This window comes from Phlebotomus papatasi, chromosome 3 (assembly GCF_024763615.1).
Source record: "Phlebotomus papatasi isolate M1 chromosome 3, Ppap_2.1, whole genome shotgun sequence".
Lineage (NCBI taxonomy): Eukaryota > Metazoa > Arthropoda > Insecta > Diptera > Psychodidae > Phlebotomus > Phlebotomus papatasi.
In genome coordinates, this window is record NC_077224.1 from 24,533,597 (window position 1) to 24,551,637 (window position 18,041).

An 18,041-nucleotide genomic window follows, 5' to 3' on the forward strand; every position below is an offset into this window, starting at 1 on the left:
ATGCGCTATCTGAATAATTTATTTAAGTAATTTTTACTTTTTATTTATGTAATAACCTAATTCAGTGAGAAAATGCTTCTAAAGCAGATACTGCATATTCTATCACTAATTTGAGGATGTCGACATACTATTGACAAAAATACTTTAGAATGAAAGTTTCAATAGCTGAAACGAGTGATATCTGCAAAAAAAAATTGCAATGCAGACAAAATTTTATGGGTTTTGTGAATTCTTCTATCGTTGTTATTATGAAACTTTCAAATATCGCTAGTCAACAGAACTTTAGAAAATTACTTCTATGAACACGAAATGCTCAAACAAAAGTCTGAAAGTGTTATAGGATTCTGCAAACTTCACCAGAATCTCTATTTGATACTCAATCTATGGTGTGATTATCAGCAATAGCAAGATTGCTCAATCAATATCCATTCTGTAGCAATTTCTGTGATAGTTGCAATTTGTGTTCTAGCTAAAGGGGAGAGCTCATCTTGCCACAGATTCTTCTACCAATTTCCATCCAACAGAAAAATTGAAAGGAATCTAATTTTTCTGAGGCAGGCCTCTTTATCAATATTTCACTGTTCAGTGGGTTGTGAAATCTTGAAAATTTCCTCAATGGAGACACTGGAATCTACCACATATGCTGAGAATCATCAATATGCTACTCATATATCAATTTGTCCCTGATTTATTGAACAGCCTTATAACCTGTGGAAATATTCCAAATCAATTTTTTCACCCATTTTTCCTTCCGCCCACAAATAATTCACGCAATTTTTTGCTATGCGATTAACATTTTATTCCACTTTAGAACTTATATGTGAAAATGTGTTAGAAATTGTTTTCAGAATATTTCTTGGATTTTTAAAACGTGAGCTCACATATGTGGTCGGTGAAAACTTTGTCTTCAAATTCTTCTTCTAACTGAAAACAAATACCCTATAAAAAGTGTAGCGTTGTTGAAAAGAATGGCATGGAAACTTCTGCACTTAAAGTATGGATTTCCACAGTAGAGACATAGATTTATATTGATTAATTCTTATCCTTTTTTATTGCGTCAGTCCAGCCTTGGTTGGATCAGTTGCAGTGAATGTGTACTTGTATCGACAAATCTATGCACTGAGAGAAATCCGAAAAAGTTAAAATAACATTCCGGAAATGTTAATTTTACCCTGCAGTAATGATCCAAAATCGGTGTAAATATTAACCTTTTTAGGTGTATTGGGAGTTAAAGTTATCCTTTAACTCCCATATTTCCCATATTTATAATATTTTTCCCATATTTATAATATTTTTAAATATTTCTTGTTAATTTTACCCTTAAAAAACTTACTCCTTTTTGTCAGTGTGAAGAACTCGTTTTTCAGGTGGTTCATTGTCAATGCATTGGCATTACTTTTTCATCCATACACTAAAATAATTCGATACAGATGCTGAAAAATCTGGAGCTGCCGAGTTTCGAATCCGAGACCTCACAGCCATAGAGACACTACTCTAGCAACTGATCCACTGAGGCCCATCTGTCCCACATAGTTCACTCAAGCTGCGCAACAGTGGATCCCGAGTACAGATCAGCGCCGATCAGTTGGTCAAAGTGACCAATTGCCACCGATCAGCAGATTGACACTTATATTTCCGTTAAGCTGCCGATCGGCAGATTATGTAGACTGATAAGTGCCGATAGTTTTCATAGATTAGGACGGCTGATTTGCACTGATCAGCTGATCTGCTTGGGTCACTTAAGCAGCCAATCAGCGGACCACTGAGACAGTCTATGGCAGTAAGCTGATTAGAACGACTAATCAGCGTCTATCAACCGTTCTGCCACTTAAGGTTCACTTAACCTGCCGATTAGCGGATCATGAAAACTGATCAGCGCCGATCAATTGATCAGCACGGCTGATCGGAATCGATTTTATCCTATCTCCTATATCAGCGAATTACGCGGAAACTGATCAGCGCCAATAAATTGATTATAGATGGACTTATCAGAGCCGATCAGCCGATCTGATACTGATAATTCACTCTTTCACTGTACCTATTCATCCCCTGGACACAAGTTTATCCCAAATTTGCTTTAGAGGCTTTAGGGTTTAGGGGAAGGAGCTCTTATACTTTTCTTCTTTTCCCCCTTTTACTGCTCGAATCCAAAGATAAAACAGTGCAGTTTAGAAGTGTAGCACAGTTTACAGTTTAGAACAAAGGTGAGCATAACGACTTTTTTCCGCATTTTTGAATTTCTCTTATCCAAGTGGCCTTTTCCATCCAGTGGCATTGGAAATGTCACTGGAAATCTGGCGCAATTGCGCGTCAAGTGTCACATAACCTCAATAAAGTGTGTAAATTGTTTCAACTGCGTGAAATAGCCCCATTTTTGGTTGTCAGGTAGGTCAGAGTGGATAAAAATAGGTGCAGAAACCAAGTTCTAGTGCCCCACATGTGAAAAGAAAACTCAATTTCAGATTGAGACATGATTTCGAGCATGTCCGGAAAGGTGGATGAAGAGACTGCTGCAGGAGCTCCATCACACAAAAACGTGGTTGTAGAGGATGTACTGCAGTTCCGAGGAGTGTCTTTCATCCCGGAGAAGCTCAAATGAGGCGTCCAGGTGTAGCTACAATTAAAATTCTACCATCCACGGTAAAATATTTGGGATTAGGAAACTCCCTCATTTGGATATGAAAACACCACGGCTTGAGGGACAAGGATCTACTGGTGTTTGTTCCTTGCCTGAGAGAGGTCTTACAGACTCGAGAGAATCCTGCCTGCATTCAGCAAAAGGAGATTTTGGAAATTGCCGGGAAGAAGCGACTCCGGAAAACATGTCATCTCAAAACACTGAGAGAAAAAATTGCAAAATTTCACAATGCAACAAATTGACAACTTTTTTCTATCTTAGAGGTCTCATATGATATGTTTGATAGAGTCGAGTCCCCTGATTAAGAATATGCTTTTAATTTTGCTCAATTACGTCTCAATTTTTTTTAATTAATACTTTTATATTTTTTCTGCTTTGCCTTACATTATTCGTTATATCTAAGGTTCTAGTAAACAGAACTTAAAAAGTGTGGGTTCTTTAGAAAGGTCATTAGTTGTGCTTTAACTTTGATTATCACAAAAAACTTTGCAAAACCACTCCTTCAAGGTGTAAAATTGGAGTTTCTCTAAAAATTATCAAAAAATGGTCTTAAATTAAGGTTCTAAAAATTTGTATAAAATAAACTAAACAAAATATTAAAAATTTATTAACACTAGGCGATAAGCAACACTTAGGACTACAATTTTGTTTATCTGAGACATCGTTCTCCAACCACTCTAAATGCCTCATTTGTTGGTTTTTGCCATTTTCTAAAAATATGAAATACCTATTTTAGAACAAATTCCTTAAATGAAATGTAAATGGATGTAAATGAAAATTATGTTGATGATCCCCCGATCGATTTAAAGAAAAATTTCAAGATTTACGTATGTTTCACGTAAGTTTTAAATAACATTTTAACAGTTATCATTAGGAAATTTGTTCTAAAATAGGTATTTAATATTTTTCAAATGACAAAAACCAACAAATGAGGCAGTTAGAATGATCGGAGCGTGATGTCTTAAATGGAAAAAAATGTAGTCCTAAGTGTTGCTTATCGCCTGGTGTCAATTAATTTCTAATATTTTGTTTAGTTTATTTTATACAAGTTTTTATAACCTCATATCAAGACCATTTATTTTGATAATTTTTAGAGAAACCCCAATTTTCCACCCTGAAGGAGTGGTTTTACAAAGTTTTTGTGATAATCAAAGTTAAAGCACAACTAATGACATTTCTAAGGAACCCACACTTTTTAAGCTCTTTTTACTAGAACCTTGGATATTAAAAAATAATGTAAGGCAAAGCAGAAAAAATATAAAAGTATTAATTAAAAAAAAAACGAGACGTGTTTGAACAAAACTAAAACCATATTCTTAATAAGGGGACTCGACTCTATCAAACGTACCATGTGAGACTTCTGAGACAAAAACCGTGTTGCATTGTGTTTGAGCCTGTTGTTAAAAATTTTATTTATTTAAAATTTTAATTACAAATATTCAAACTCAACAAATTTGGAATAAAAATAATTTTGTTAAGTAAAATTTTGTTTTGTTTAAGTAAAATTTGTTTTAATAAAATAAATTAATTAATAAAAAAGAAAAATGTTGTTCCTTTTCGCCTTGGTCATTAAAGATATTGCAACTTCGTGTGAGGAAATACATCTCATGGTTGAAGACTCTTTGTAAGGCGTATTTCTTTTTCTAAAAGCCATAAGCCGTACTCACTATGGCGCTGTTATCTTGTAATATCGTTATTTCGTTATCTCGTTATGTTCTCGTAATGTATTTTATAAATGAAAAATTATAACAAGATAACAGATTACGGAGATTACGAGATAACAACGCCATAGTGAGTACGGCTATATTTTTACCCTTTTAAAGTGAGAGATTCTACTGCAAACCCTTTAGGTGCATTCAGGGAACTAACTGGCATAATTTTATCCCTTTCAAAGGTAACAATTCCTAACATCTATTATTGATTGCATTTTGATTGTTAAGTAATAAATTATCAGTTTGAATTTCTTAATACTTTAATTCTTAAAAAGTCATTTTAGTCTCTTGTTCTATTCTCTGAAAAGATGCGACTTTCCGAAAGTCCCGCAATTCTCTGACAAGGAAGGTCTCGAACCGTGCGGAAGCCGGCCCTTATAAGACATTGCATTTTAAGCTAATTAGGGCACGACAAATTCAATGGTGATAGTCACTAATTTCGGAATTCATGGGGTCACCCGTTACAGGGGGGTATTGCGGGGGTGGTAAATCTTTATTTTGACTCTAGAAGCCAGATGGTTGGAAATATCGACTTGGGGTCTTCGGGTGACCCCCCTATAAGTTGACCTTAGGAATCTAAATATGACCTTCATTTTCCCCCCACCCCTCCCCTTCTCTTAAAAAACATGTTTTTTGGGATATCTCGAAAACTACTCGTCCGATAGTTTTCATTGTCAAATATGTTGTAGATGCTATCCAGACGGATATTTCGCCCATACATACCAATGACCTTGAAACATTCCTTCATGACATTTTTCAAGGTCAAATGTATTTAAAGCTTAAAAAATTACTTTTTTCGACAAATTTTATCAAAGTATTATTTTTCAATGACACCAATCGTTTATTTAATAATTATAAACCAATGTAAGCCACTTTAATGCCATTGACACGTTTTTGACATTTATATATACTACAAAACCAAATGTGATTTTAAAAATACGTTGTGTTTACCAACTTCTAATATTGGGTGATGACTGATTTCCTAAAGTAAGACATTATGGCAATGAAATTTTTAAGAAATTTATGAAATTTTATGAAATTTATGAGAATTTACTGGATAATATTTTACCGAGTACTGATTAATAATTTTAAATTTATAACAAGGATTATCGTTTGTAAATGAAATGAAATGGGACATATTAGGAGAAAACCAACTTCCATTACGACAATAATATATTGAATTTCAAGTATATAAAGATCTATATGCAACCATGAACAAAAAATGCTACTTTCTGGAAGACTTAATTTGAAAAATTATATATTTTAAAGTCATACTAGATATCTTTAGAACAAATATACAAATCAATCACAAAACGGTAAAAAGTATACTTTAAAAAATTGCAATTCAAGTATAAAACGATAAACAATGTGCTACAAACATTTAGCCGAAGTATAAAATGCTAAAAAAAAACGCTTAAAATACGCACAGATTGAAACACAAACGGTAAATGCGCTTAAAATCACGCACAGCTCAATCACAAAATGGTCAATGTGCCTAAAATCACGCACAGGTGAATCATAAAACAGTAAATGCGCTCAAAATCACGCACAGATCAATCGTAAAACAGTAAATGCGCTCAAAATCACGCACAGATCAATGATAAAATAGTGAAAGCGTTTAAAATCACGCACAGGTGAATCATAAAACGGTGGAAGCGCTTAAAATCACGCACAGTTCACTCACAAAACGGTTAATGTGCCTAAAATCACGCACCGATCAATCATAAAACGGTGTAAGCGCTCAAAATCACGCACAGATCAATCATAAAACGATGTAAACGCTCAAGATCACGCACAGATGAATCACAAAACGGTGAATGCGCTTAAAATCACGCACAACTCAATCATAAAACGATGAAAGAGCTTAAAATCACGCACAGATCAATCGTAAAACGGTTAATGCGCTCAAAATCACGCACAGCTCAATCATAAAACGGTGAAAGCGCTTAAGATCACGCACAGCTCAATCACAAAACGGTGGATGCGCTTAAAATCACACACAGCTCAATCATAAAACGATGAAAGAGCTTAAAATCACGCACAGCTCGATCGTAAAACGGCGAAAGCGCTTAAATCATGCACAGCTGAATCATAAAACGGTTTAGATTGCGCTTAAAATCACGCACCGATCAATCATAAAACGATGAAAGAGCTTAAAATCACGCACAGCTCAATCATAAGACAGCAAATGCGCTCAAAATCACGCACGGATCAATCACAAAATGGTCAATGTGCCTAAAATCACGCACAGTCCAATCATAAAACAGTAAATGCGTTCAAAATCAAGCACAGATCAATCATAAAAAGAGTGAAAGCGCTCAAAATCACGCACATATCAATCATAAAACAGTAAATGCGTTTAAACTCACGCACAGCTCAAACATAAATCGCTTAAGTTTGCGCTTAATATAACGCACAGATCAATCATAAAACGGCAGATCACGCACAGCCTAATCAAAAAACAGTAAAAGCACTTAAAATCACGCACAGCTCAATCATAAAACAATTAATGCGCTTGAAATCACACACAGATCAATCATAAAACGCATAGGATTGCGCACAAAACAGTGGAATCTTAATCATTTTATGATTGAGCTGTGCGTGATTTTGAGCGCATTAACTGTTTTACGATTGATCTGTGCGTGATTGAGCTGTGCGTGATCTTAAGCGCTTTCACCGTTTTATGATTGAGCTGTGCGTGATTTTAAACGCTTTCACCGTTTTACGATTGATCTGTGCGTGATTTTGAGCGCTTCCACCGTTTTATGATTCACCTGTGCGTGATTTTAAACGCTTTCACTATTTTATCATTGATCTGTGAGTGACTTTAAGCTCTTTCATCGTTTTATGATTAAGTTGTGCGTGATTTTAAGCGCTTTCACCGTTTTATGATTGAGCTGTGCGTGATTTTGAGCGCATTAACCGTTTTACGATTGATCTGTGCCTGATTTTAAGCTCTTTCATCGTTTTATGATTGAGTTGTGCGAGATTTTAAGCGCATCCACCGTCTTATGACTGTGCTGTGCGTGATTTTGAGCGCATTAACCGTTTTACGATTGAGCTGTGTGTGATTTTAAGCTCTTTCATCGTTTTATGATTGAGTTGTGCGTGATTTTAAGCGCATTCACCGTTTTGTGATTCATCTGTGCGTGATCTTGAGCGTTTACATCGTTTTATGATTGATCTGTGCGTGATTTTGAGCGCTTACACCGTTTTATGATTGATCGGTGCGTGATTTTAGGCACATTAACCGTTTTGTGAGTGAACTGTGCGTGATTTTAAGCGCTTCCACCGTTTTATGATTCACCTGTGCGTGATTTTAAGCGCTTCCACCGTTTTATGATTCACCTGTGCGTGATTTTAAGCGCATTTATCGTTTTATAATTCAACTGTGCATGATTTTAAGTCTATGTAGTGTTTTGTACCTGAGGAGAGCATGATTTTAGGTGCATTTACCATTTTATTGTTGAGGTGTCCGATTTATAAACATTTTAAGCGCTATCTTTACCGCTTTATAATTCAGCTGTGCGTGATATTAAGTGTATTAAGAGTTTTATGACTGAGCATTTCGTGATTTTAAGCACATTTACTGTTTTATTATTCAGCTGTGCGTGATTTTGAACGCATTTACCGTTTTATTATTGAACTGTGCGTGATTTTGAGCGCATTAACCGCATTATGATTGAACTGTGAATGATTTTAAGCGGATTTTCCGTTTTATTATTCAGCTGTACGTGATTTTTAGCGCATTTACCATTTTATTTATTAACATTTTTTACCGTTTCACGATCGAACTGTGTGTAATTTTAAGCGTTTTTACCGTTTTACGATTAAACTCTGGGTTCTTTTAAGCGCTTTAACTGTTTTATGATTGAGCTTTGCGAATTTTTAACCGCAATCTGAACCGTTTAATGACAGAGCTGTGCGTATTTTTAAGCGTAATTTTAACCATTTTATGATGAAGCTGTGCACATTTTTAAGCACAATCTGAACCGTTTTATGATTAAAGTGTGCGTGTTTTTTTTTTTTGAAGCGCATTAGCATATTTATAATTGATTGTGCGTATTATGAACCGTCTTTACTCCTCGGATCCTCCTACGTATGCTGCTCTATTCTGTTGAGGTTTTGCAAGGCTGATGCATCAGAAATGTCAAATAATTTTTTATTGTTTTGTAAAAAATGTATATATGAACATGTTTCATACATGAATGGCATATACAACATGAGAAATAGCTTTTACACCGATTTGCTACATATAGAGGTTAATTACGAACGCTAAGATGACGGTGGACGCTGAAAACTACGTAGTGTGTCTAACACTCTATCTCTGTAAGGGGACTTCGAGTGTATCTTTAATAATAATACTACGCGTTTTTGGAACACTATCTCAGCCCTACACATACTTACGACCCTTACGACTAAAGTCCAGAAACGAGTAAGCTAATTCATAGCCAAGTCAGTTCCTGACACAATACGAACGAGGATTAGCGTTCACTGGTATCAACAAAACATAACTTCCATGGGTTTTTATGCAGATATTTCTACTGAAATGCACTAATACTCTGAAAATGAAACTATTTGTAAATTCAAGGCTTAGTACACGTGCGATAATTATGGTTAATTACAATTAATTGTGAGGTTCAAGCCAACTCGCGACTTATGCCAATTTAAGCGATTTAACTCTCTTTGTTATAGTGAATTCTCAAGTAAATTTACAAAGTAGTTTCATTTTCAAAGGAGTACTAGTGCACTTCAGTAGAAATATCTTCAGAAAACCTACGAAAGTTATGTTTTGCGAGTGACAGAAAATGTTAAGCCTGGTTTGTAGTGTGTCAGGAATTGACTTGACTATGAACAAGCTTAGTCATCTCTGGACTTTAGTCGTAAATGTGTTCAGCGTGTTCAGCACATTAGAACGTTTCATTCTTCAGCTGCACAGACTTTATAGATAATCCTTCCCGCTCTACGCTGAACTTGTGCCGATTTTGTGCATAAACATATCTATTACATGCTTGGACTATGTGTAGTTTTGTGCAGAATTGTAATCATTTTTACTGAAGCTATAAGGGTCTTACACTCCATTGAAATACTTTTTATAAAAAAATGTTAGTGTCTTTAACTCAATCTAATATAGTTTTAAGCATTTATAATTTCGTATATCTCAGAGAATTGCGGGACTTTCGGAAAGTCGCATCTTTTCAGAGAATAGAACAAGAGACTAAAATGATTTTTTAAGAATTAAAGTATTAAGAAATTCAAACTGATAATTTATTACTTAACAATCAAAATGCAATCAATAATAGATGTTAGGAATTGTTACCTTTGAAAGGGATAAAATTATGCCAGTTAGTTCCCTGAATGCACCTAAAGGGTTTGCAGTAGAATCTCTCACTTTAAAAGGGTAAAAATATGGCTTTTAGAAAAAGAAATACGCCTTACAAAGATTCTTCAACCATGAGATGTATTTCCTCACACGAAGTTGCAATATCTTTAATGACCAAGGGGAAAAGGAACAACATTTTTCTTTTTTATTTATTAATTTATTTTATTTAAAAAAAAACACTGAATTTACTTAACAAATTTATTTTTATTCGAAATTTGTTGAGTTTGAATATTTGTAATTAAAATTTTAAATAAATAAAATTTTTAACAACAGGCTCAAACACAATGCAACACGGTTTTTGTCTCAGAAGTCTCACATGGTACGTTTGATAGAGTCGAGTCCCCTGATTAAGAATATGGTTTTAGTTTTGTTCAAACACGTCTCGTTTTTTTTTTTAATTAATACTTTTATATTTTTTCTGCTTTGCCTTACATTATTTTTTAATATCCAAGGTTCTAGTAAAAAGAGCTTAAAAAGTGTGGGTTCCTTAGAAATGTCATTAGTTGTGCTTTAACTTTGATTATCACAAAAACTTTGTAAAACCACTCCTTCAGGGTGGAAAATTGGGGTTTCTCTAAAAATTATCAAAATAAATGGTCTTGATATGAGGTTATAAAAACTTGTATAAAATAAACTAAACAAAATATTAGAAATTAATTGACACCAGGCGATAAGCAACACTTAGGACTACATTTTTTTCCATTTAAGACATCACGCTCCGATCATTCTAACTGCCTCATTTGTTGGTTTTTGTCATTTGAAAAATATTAAATACCTATTTTAGAACAAATTTCCTAATGATAACTGTTAAAATGTTATTTAAAACTTACGTGAAACATACGTAAATCTTGAGATTTTTCTTTAAATCGATCGGGGGATCATCAACATAATTTTCATTTACATCCATTTACATTTCATTTAAGGAATTTGTTCTAAAATAGGTATTTCATATTTTTAGAAAATGGCAAAAACCAACAAATGAGGCATTTAGAGTGGTTGGAGAACGATGTCTCAGATAAACAAAATTGTAGTCCTAAGTGTTGCTTATCGCCTAGTGTTAATAAATTTTTAATATTTTGTTTAGTTTATTTTATACAAATTTTTAGAACCTTAATTTAAGACCATTTTTTGATAATTTTTAGAGAAACTCCAATTTTACACCTTGAAGGAGTGGTTTTGCAAAGTTTTTTGTGATAATCAAAGTTAAAGCACAACTAATGACCTTTCTAAAGAACCCACACTTTTTAAGTTCTGTTTACTAGAACCTTAGATATAACGAATAATGTAAGGCAAAGCAGAAAAAATATAAAAGTATTAATTAAAAAAAATTGAGACGTAATTGAGCAAAATTAAAAGCATATTCTTAATCAGGGGACTCGACTCTATCAAACATATCATATGAGACCTCTAAGATAGAAAAAAGTTGTCAATTTGTTGCATTGTGAAATTTTGCAATTTTTTCTCTCAGTGTTTTGAGATGACATGTTTTCCGGAGTCGCTTCTTCCCGGCAATTTCCAAAATCTCCTTTTGCTGAATGCAGGCAGGATTCTCTCGAGTCTGTAAGACCTCTCTCAGGCAAGGAACAAACACCAGTAGATCCTTGTCCCTCAAGCCGTGGTGTTTTCATATCCAAATGAGGGAGTTTCCTAATCCCAAATATTTTACCGTGGATGGTAGAATTTTAATTGTAGCTACACCTGGACGCCTCATTTGAGCTTCTCCGGGATGAAAGACACTCCTCGGAACTGCAGTACATCCTCTACAACCACGTTTTTGTGTGATGGAGCTCCTGCAGCAGTCTCTTCATCCACCTTTCCGGACATGTTCGAAATCATGTCTCAATCTGAAATTGAGTTTTCTTTTCACATGTGGGGCACTAGAACTTGGTTTCTGCACCTATTTTTATCCACTCTGACCTACCTGACAACCAAAAATGGGGCTATTTCACGCAGTTGAAACAATTTACACACTTTATTGAGGTTATGTGACACTTGACGCGCAATTGCGCCAGATTTCCAGTGACATTTCCAATGCCACTGGATGGAAAAGGCCACTTGGATAAGAGAAATTCAAAAATGCGGAAAAAAGCCGTTATGCTCACCTTTGGTTTAGAAGTACAGTTTAGAATAAAGAAGATATCATGAATTTTCGAAAACATTTCTGTGGTCGTCGATTAAATTAACAAGACCAGTTAACACAGTTGCTAATCCAATCAAAACCGATGATACATCGTTAAAGAAACATTCTTGAGGTAACCAAAGAAATTTCCAAAGGTATTTCCGTAATGAGAGATTAAATTTTGCAAGCACGTTTCAATACCCGTCAAATAATATCTGCAGATATCTTTAAGATTTCTGTAGAGAAAATCTACACCTCTACAGAATATCTGCAGATAAATTCTGTAGATATTCTTACGAATTTTATTTGGGCTTGGGACAAAATTCGTCAGAATATTTCGGCAGATTTTCTGACGAATTTCTGTAGATATTCTGTAGATTTTTTCTACATTCCAGACTTTCCAGACAAGATGTGTCAGAAAGAGATGGAAAAATTTTTCACTGAAGTTTGCAAAATTCTATAGAGTTATTCTTAGTGATATCACGGTGTTTATATAACATAATGAATTCTGCGACGCCGTGTTACAAGTAGAGAAAAGTGAAGTGAAAACTTTAAACAGAGTGTCAACCAAAATTTCGTGTTTTTGTATCATTCGATTGGCGATTTTTAAGAAATTAGTATTTTTGCTCGCAGTTTTTTTACTTATCTAAAATGTGTACTCGGTAATGCTTGTTAAGCAGAGCATACAATTTTCTTTATAACTTCTACAGTTTCTTCATAAATCAACAATATTTTTGTGAAGTAATGGAGGTTATGCAGATTTTCTAGGGAGAAATTCTGACGAGAATCTGCAGATTTTCTCTGAATGTACTAGAATTTACCGTTAAAATTCAAAAAAACCTCCGAGTAAAATCGGCAGGTAGAGCAATGATTTGACGGGTAGTTTTCCATATTATGAAGTTGTCATTGCAACAAATTTAAGAATGTTCCGAAAAAGTACCAAAGGTATCAAAAGGTGAATTTTTTATAGGGTATATGTTGGTTTCTGTTACCTCCTTTTCATCTTCCGTAAAAGATGAAACATTGAGAAAGTTTCTCATCTAGATTTTGATTAATTCACTAGATGGATTTGTATACGCTTAAGGGATTATATCCAAAGGATATTTCAAGGATGTAAGTGCTGTACAATGAGGTGTGCATAATTAATTTTCATACATTTTCTTGGAATGCCAAGACATTTGGTAGGTAACTCAATTTAGTTTGTGAGTGTGTGCGTGGTGAATTAAGTGGCAATCGGAGTTGGTAGTCAAAGATAACTAATTAATCTCAATTTTGCTATGTGGTCAGGATACACAATCTTTACAATATCGAATGATTAATCGAGTATCTGGCATGACAAATGAGTTTCATCTTTCCACATGTCTCAACTATCTTAGTACAATTTTCCATCATCAATATGCTGAGCCATTTGGCAAAGATCAGCTCAGACATTTTCCAGGATAAAATGCATAAATTTCTACGGTTTGAGAATTTTGCAATTTGATATCACGAATAATGATGAGATACTCAAAGAGCACGTGATTAAATCAATAAATCATGAAGAGGCCGAGAATGCTTTTGTACTCTATTATACATTATATTCAGACCAATGTAATTGAGGCACTTTGCATCATATTTAATGAGTAGTTAATGTAGCGATGGTAATGAAGAGATTATCGGTTACATTAAAACAAAGAAGCCACTTTAATTGATATGATATTTTCCAGGAATTGGATTGAGAAATTATTCAAAGGTCTGACTATTTGGTCAGTAACGCAATAAATTTGAGAAGTTATAAGCAATTAACAACCCAAATGGCACCGTAATACTAGAGGAAGGCCATTAGGTGACGAAAATGTCGTTGGTACGTCATAATTTCCAAATCAGTAGAACGATTAAAATTTTCTAAACCTGACAGCATTTAAATTGATACAGGTATTAAATCGTAATGTCGACGTCATGGTGACCATTTTATGACCTGCTGTACAACTATCATATTCTTATTGGAAGAACAAATAAAACGCCATTGAATCCTCAACATTTCCAAGAATATTGCTTATCTTTTGTCATATTTTGCCCCATTCATTAGAAAATGTTACGATGAGCAAATGACCAAATCAAATTTACCAACGCTAAAACACCAGCAGCTGCTATTAGGGGATAATGGGGCACATTTGAAAGTGGAGCACCTTTGAAATTGGGATTTTGCACCAATTTTTAAATAAATTTGAGCCTTATCGTAATATAATTTAGCTGCACAAACAGATTGAGAAGCTAAATTGCATTATGATATGGCTCGGTTCCACTTAAGTATAGTAGAAAAATTCCAATTCCAAAGGTGCCACACTTTCCCCTACACAAATTTTGAATTACTTAAAAATCTGTATATGTCAATTTTTTGATTTCAAGAACTCCCGCTCAAAAGCAGATGAAATAAATAATAAATAAAAAATGCAGGGAAATTAAAAAAAATATAAATACACAAATTTTTAAGGTGGTGTATCGTAAAATTTCATTTAAAACGATATAAGAATTGTGTTCAAATTTTATTAAACTATCCCTGTAGGAGAAGCATTTCCAAAAAATGCAAAATTCGCGTTTAAAATAAATTTATCTCAGTTGTTAACGTTATTAATTTCAGGAGATCTACCTGACATTATTTTTTCACAAGATTGAATAAACGTGTGTTCAATGCTTTTAGCATAAAAATGTCAATTGACTACTATATAAGTTAATGATTTTCATAAGCCTCAAAAAAACACTAATACGTCATAACCACAATTAATAAAAATAGACATCTTTAGCACTAGTCTTTAGTAGTTCACTGAGAGAAATCCGAGAAAGTCAAAATAACATTCCAGAAATGTTAATTTTACCCTGCAGTATTGATCCGAAAACGGTGTAAATATTACTCTTTTTAGAGTGTTAAAGTTACCCTTTTTCATATTAATTTTATCCTTAAAAAATGTGTAAAATTAACATTAAAAAATGTTGATATATTTTTACACCCGAAAAGTGCTAAAGTTATGACTGAAAAAAGTTAATCGTAGCCTCTTTTTTTCTCATTGTTGGATAGTAGAATCTTTCAAATTAATAAACGTTAAATTGTATTAAACATTAATCCACTTGGTAAGAAAATAAAAAAATACACAAAAATCCTATTTGGTTGTTAATAGAAATTCATTCATTTTCAACCGCTTAAATAGATAATTCTTTTTCATTCAAAATTCAATTTTGATGAGAAAAAATTATTAGCAAAGAAACGGAATTAGTTCAGTAAAATATTTTTCAAACAAAAACGTGAATTTTAATCAGTAAAAAATAATTTTGGTTAGATAAAAGAAAAGTTTTGATTAATGTACAAATGGAATTTGAGCAGTAAAAGTATCAATTTTGATCAATTTATGAATTCGTTTTTACTGAGTAAAACAAAATACCAATTTTAATTCGCAAAAATTTGATTTCAATCAGATAAATGGGGTAGCTTCTGATTAGTAGAAAAATCGAATTTAATTACCGAAAATATCTATTTTGATTAGTTACGAAATCGATTTTACTCAGTAAAGAATTAATTTTGATTAGACAAAAAAAGATGAATTCCGATTAGAAAGGGAAATTTAAATTGCATTTTTTAAATCAGGAAAATTACATGATATCAAAATTCATATCCCATTCTTTCTGATGAATTTTTCATATGTCCATCCCGTGTCTCGCAATCACAATTCGATTGGACCAAATTTTATTTGTGGTGATGTTCAAAAAAAAAATTAAGTGATATGAATTTCGACTGCATGAACTTCTCGTAATCTAAAATGTGTGCCGCAGGTTTGAGAAATCAAATTTGGCTAGACAAAATATATCAATTTTGATTAGAAGTGAAATTGAATTTGGTAAGTTACAATCTCGATTTCATTCAGTAATTATATCAATATAGCTGTGCGCATAAATTTGATTTTGGTCACTAAAAACATCGATTACGGTAATAGGGACAAAATCTAATTCGATTAGAAATTAAATGATATTTTTCAGTAAAAATCTCGGTCAGTTAAAAAATCAAATTTGATAAGAAAGAATCGAAGATTCAAGAATTCTTACTAATGGCTCCGGTATACCTTTTAGATCAGGAAAAATTCGTGAAATCAAAATTCGCTTCGCTTTCTTCCTTAAGCGTTCTACATATACCCATCACATTATTTTGCACTTAAAATTATATCAAACTAAATTGAATTTGTTTTGATATTCATAAAAAGAAAGAGAACGCAGAACAGTAGGATAGAAATATGAAAAACTTTTGGGAAAGGAAAGGAAGCGAATTTTGATTTCATTGAATTTTCCTGAACTAAAAGGTGTCTTAGCAAATTCGATTCCACTGTGTAGAATAAATTTGATTTAATAACTAACCTGCCTGATTTTTTATTGACCAAATTTACTATTTTATTGGCAAAAGCGGTTCTAGTTTTCGTCATTTAAATTTATTATAGACCTTTTTCCAAACATTTTCAATTGTGCATCATCAAACCTTATTTTTAAATATATTTATGATTGTATTAAAAAAATTTATTATTTTGTGATGGCAATTCTATTGTTATTTTCCAATTCAGAGAAAATTAACTGATTTTATGAATTAATTTTCCGTGTAGAAATCTTGAAAAAAAAACCTAGTTAATTCTGAATCAATGCATTTTCATTTATTGTGTCAAATGCAAATGATATTGCCGCGTGTTTAATTAATTGACGTGTATAACATATTAATTTATTTAATTTGAACCTGAATTATTTCAACGTATTACAATCAAATCAACCCAATTAGCGTTTTTTGACATGATCATTTCCTCTTTTGCAATGAATGTGAAACATAAATTAAGGAGTATTTCGATCGCTCAGAATAAGAAACGAATAATTCGAAGTACGCAAATTTTACAGGAGAGCGATTCGAATCTGAGATTTTACATGCAGAGTATAGGATTATTGGGATTTGAAATCTCTATAACTTTAAAAATAATTAACTTTCACGTATAATATTTTGTAAAAAAATCGAGTTGTCCGACTTATATTCCGAGTCGTCGATTTTATACAATCAAATTTAATTAAACACCTACAACTTGTGGATTATAGGCTATTAGTTACCAATGAGGGTGGCTTTCAATCTATAAACAGATAAGCAATTGTATTACAAGTTCTTCACTTTTTCGCAGGTATTCATTGGGGATTCTCACACTTTGGAACAAATTGAATTTGAGGTGTACCAGCAAATTGTTTCTCATGGAACAATGAAAATTCGTGGGATGAAAAACCTTTAATAGCACCAGCCTTTTAATGAAAATGTTAATTGCTTGATGACGAACATCACTAATTATTCCTGGAAGATACAACAAAGACCAAGATGATGAAGAATGAAACTGTTTGGTGGTGGTTTTACAAAACCCTTTTGAGATTCTTCCTTCTTTTACTCACTAAATGAAACTTCTTGTCACGATTTTACGCTTTAACTCCTTTTGAAATTTTATGTACTATTTACTGACTGCGGTGGCAATAATATTCTGCAACATCTTATGAATTTCTCAGCAATATTTCACGTGTTTCATTTAATAAAATTTTCACTTTGCAAACACTCAATCATAATTTCAACCTGAAAATACTCTTGTCTACAAAGAGTATTGTGCAAGAATTTTATTGTACATTACTTGGGTGTGGGGCAGATAAAATGAAGGATGGGGCAATTCTGACATGCATATTACTCTTGATAACATAAAATTTTGTGATAATAAATTAATATGTAGTCGTTTGGTTGAATCAGCAACTGTGCTAACTTCATTTGCTTAGCGAATGCAGACACGAATGATTCAACACGAGTGATTCAACCAATAATATACGAAATGTGCTGCATATTTTCAAACGGTTTATACCCAAGATAGCTGAATTTTACTTGAAATATAATTAATAGCCTTTACATTCAAAAACATAGATGATCAGTAAATAAATATGATTAAAAGGGTAGGCAAACCTTCCCAGGCTTTGCGAAATCTTCGGACTCGTAACTTAGATGCTATAACTCAAAAATATTTTCACATCATTTACCATTTACCGGTTCAAAAGATCCTGCAAAAGTGTTTTAAAAGTAAATAGAATTGATTTTCGGATAAAAATTAGTTAACGGCTATGAACCGGTTCATTACCGGTTATGAATCGATTGGAACCAGTTCAGTTTTG